Source organism: Echinops telfairi, unplaced genomic scaffold (genome assembly GCF_000313985.2).
Source record: "Echinops telfairi isolate 266 unplaced genomic scaffold, ASM31398v2 ScPeMD7_8;HRSCAF=38, whole genome shotgun sequence".
Classification (NCBI taxonomy): domain Eukaryota; kingdom Metazoa; phylum Chordata; class Mammalia; order Afrosoricida; family Tenrecidae; genus Echinops; species Echinops telfairi.
This window is the reverse complement of record NW_022103905.1, coordinates 19,641,798-19,645,962: the sequence shown is the minus strand read 5'-3', so window position 1 is coordinate 19,645,962 and position 4,165 is coordinate 19,641,798.

Sequence of the window (4,165 nt, the reverse complement as noted above, 5' to 3'; positions counted from 1 at the left end):
GCCTTTTTAGAGTAAATACGACTTCCAAACAAAACGAAGACATTCATCCAGGAGTCTTTGAGTAAGGGAGGAATCGCCCATCTCACAGCTATCTGCAGCCCTAGCTTTAACGTAAAAGCAACACAAGTCTTGACAAGACGAGAAAATAAAATCCATTAGCTGGACAACAAGCAGAGAATCATTAAGCCTTGGTTGATCCAGTACGGTCGGTGTTCCAGGAAAATACTTGATTGTTGATCTAGGAACATCTGCCTGTGAAAATGTTTGGTTATCAGCCTGGTTAAAATGCTATGGGGAATTACTTGGAACAAAACCGTGTTCGTCTGGGCTGTCTAGAGTAGCACAACCAGGGACACTATATAAGAAAGGACTCTATAGCAAGAAGGAACTTTGATGCTTGCCAGCGCCTTTCCAGACTCACGTAGCTGCAGACAGATGACGCGGATGTGAGGGGGCAGCAGGCGATCACAGGACAGTGGGTGCAGCCTCACTTGGGTCCACGCTGGGTGGGGACATGGCCGGGCACGGTCCGAAGGGGGCTGGAGGCAGACAGAGTCCAAGCCAGGAGGAAGGTGAAGGGCCAAAGCCAGAGAGCTTTCTCACTGTCTCTCGCCAAAGAAACCAACCCCCCAGAAGCCATCGCCTGAGTGACAGGATTGGACTTCCCCCTCCCTGCACACAAGTCCCCTCAAGTTGACGTGAACTCACAAGAACAGTGAGGATGCCCTGGGGCGAGTGCGTGGGCACCAGCACAGGCAGGTCTCAGAGCTATTGTGGGTTCGATGCCGGACCACCGCAGTAAACCGAGTACAGCAGTGATCCAGGCCCCGCCATTGTTTGTTTGTCTCCCAGTGCATGCACATGCTTTGTTTACACTGTGCTGTGGTCTCGCAAGTGTGCATTCGTGTGATAGAAAAGCTTGAAATATTGTGAGGATTTGCCAAAATGTGCCGCAGAGACACGGAGGGAGCCTAGGCTGTGGGACGAACGGCAGAGCAGACTGACTGGACACAGAGTTGCCACCGGCACCTCAGTTTGTGGAATGCGCACAATGCCTGTGTCGTGCAATGCAGCGGAACACAACGAAATGAAGCCCACTCGTAACCAGGAGACCCGGGTTCGCGTGCCAGCTTGGCCGGGCACCTGCTCCATCAGCCTGGAGACACGCCGAGCTGCCAGCTTCTGCCAGCTCTGCTGCTCTGTGACCCTGTAACTAAGCTCCAACCTTTTTTTAGGGAACCAGTACATCATACTCCTTTCTTATTATTTTATTTATTTATGTATCTATTGAGACATTAAAAACACCTATGTTAAGGGGACAATTCAATGATTTTTTTTTAAGACCAATTTACCGAGTTTTAAAACTACCACCCTAAACCTGTTGTAGAATAGTTTTCATCATGCCAAAAAGATCGCTCTGGCCCATTTGCCCCTGCCCCCATCTGTCTGAAGCTCTAGCCCCAGGCAACCACTAATCGAAGTTGTGTCCACAGATTTGCCTTCTCTGGATGTTTCCTATCAGTGGGACCGTACCATACCTGCTCCTTTGTGTCTGGCTTCTTTCACCTAGTAGAATATTCTTGAGAATCATCAGTGTTTTTGCCTCATTCCTCTTGTTGGATAATGTTATAGTCCAGATAATAATAGTAGACCACGTTTTGTTTATCAGTTGATGGGCATCTTTTTCTTTCTTCCTTCTTTTTCTTTTTTTAAATGTTTAATTCTACAGCACCGCAGCCTCTGCCAGGCTGGGCAAGGAAAGTTCTCCCTCCGAGAGATTCAAGATCTTTATCTCACGCAGTTCCTTTGCAGAAGAGATTGGAGTTCTGTGTCTTAAATGACTGAAAACCTTCCAGATCAGTATCCTAAGCTGGCTAGGGCACAAGCATGTGATTCTGAAACCCCGTCCTAACTGTACCAGTGGATGGAAAAGCACTTGCTTGGATCCCATTCGGTGATGTCCAACACACATGTAAATGCAAGGTTGGCCCCATTAGGGAGCTTGGACCCAAGCTTCCCAATCACAGCCTGAATATTGCGTTGAATTGGTTTGACACATTGGGTTGGCAAAATACGTGGAAGCAAGAGTTAAGGACACTGAGTGTTAGATTGACTTAGTGATGTCATTTGCAATGCTTTTCTCCGAAAGTCATTAGATGAATTATGATCAACAGCAGCCGCAGAAAGTCTAACAGAGGGAGATCATTTCGGAGAAGGGGATGTCTCTGCTCTTTGACCAGAAATCACAAAGACCGCTGGATTTAACTGCTGGTGCAAAGGTGATTAGTGTGAGAGGAGGACTGAGCTAAGCCTGTGGGCCAGAGATTGCTTTTTTAAAAAAGAGCCAGAGGCTAGACAACGAAAGTAAATGGGCTGTTTCCTGTGCTTACTGTGTTGGGGTGAAGACCAGATGTGCATTTCCAGTTGGTAAGCTTTCAGGGTGATGGAGGGTGGCACCCCACTGTTCTGTGGGCTCCTCACACAATCCTCCACACTGGGGTGCATTTGCAGGGTGGTTTGGTCTCCAAAATCTCTCCGGTTCGATGTCTTGGAATCTGTCCTCGGCTAGGATGTCCTGTGGTCTGAAGGGGACAACCTCCGCTTGCCTTTCTCATCTCATGAGGTGGGTGTGCTCAGTAGGTTTGTGCTGTTCTTTAGTTCCAGAATGGCTGAGACCAACAAGCAATAAGATGTGTGCGTGTGTGCATGTGTGTGTGTGTGTGTGTGTGTACATTTATACACATACTGACAGCTCTGGGGCGCCCAGAACGCTACACACTTGAGGAGTAGCCAAAAGGCTGATGCGTTGAGGCCACTCAGGAGCCCCTCGGAATAAAGGCCTGACCATCTGCCATGTGACAAGATCCCAGCCACTGAAAGCCCACCAGAGCACAGCTCTGCTCGGAAACACAGCGAGTCGTCGCGACTCTGAAGGAAATCGATGGCCAGTGGTGTACGGGTAGGCACGTACATACATAATCTCTCTCACACGCAGAAGCACACGTGTTCTTCTGACCGCATAATAAGATTAGGCCAGTGAAAGCCAGCGTCTTGACTCTGTTTTATTTAGCCCAGTCATTATAAACACGGTCAGTAATAGCCTTTGGAATTTAGAGGTTGGATTGGTGATCGTTCCCAGTGGTGGAAGTGCTGTTTAGAGCATGGCGCCTGCCCCTTGGGCCCTGGGAAAGCTTTGCCTTGGTTGCGTCCGTATGGTACGTTGCTGTGGAGAAAGATAGGCTAGGGCTTTCTTTAGTCAACCTTAGACTCCCTGCCACTTGTGCCAAAGACCTGGTCACTGGGCAGAGGAGGCCTGCTGGGGCTCCCCAGGGGCACACACTGCCAGCCCTGCCCAAGGACGAACAGGGACAGCGGGATTCAGGACAAGCCCCCGCTTTGTGTCTTCGTCTACCACAGCCTTCATTTTACAGAAGGATTTTGAAAACTATAACCTTCTCTCACTCAGGGAGTAAGTAGGGACGGGAAATGCTGTGTGTCTTTGTTTGGGGGAGGGTGGAGGTAAGGCAGGAAAGGCCAGTGGCCTCATTAGGGCCCTGGTGGCATAGTGGCTGCAAGGCTAGCAGTTTGAATCCGCCAGATGCTTCTCAGGAGCACGGCAGGGTTTTCCACTACCATAAAGAGTTACAGTCTCAGAAACTCAGGGTTTTGCCCTGTTCTGCCCTGTCCCATAGGGTCACTGTGGGTTGGCATCGACTCAAGGACAGTAGGTTTTGCGCGTCAGTATTATCAGTGGGCATTCCCTAGGATTATCTGTTTGGGTCTGTCTGTGTGAGTGGTGGGATCCTTGAGGACCTATGTGTTTGCCACAGTTTCTAACACAGTGTGCAGCGTACCACAGGTGCTCGGTACTGGTGAGTGAGTGGCATTGGACTGTTAACTTCAAGGTCAGCAGTTTGAATCCCCCAGCTGCTCCAAGGGGAGCAGGACGAGACTTTCTACTCCCGCAAAGAGTTACGGTCTTGGAAACCAAGGGCAGTTCTAGCCTGTCCTGTGGGATTGCTGTGAATCCGCATCAGTTCGATGGCAGTGAGTTTGGTTTTAGATATCACAAACCACATCTGTGAACGCAGAAGGGTTCCCCATAGCGCTGGATACCATTGCCTCATGGAATTGTACAAGTACAAACTATAGTAACGGAAGTCCC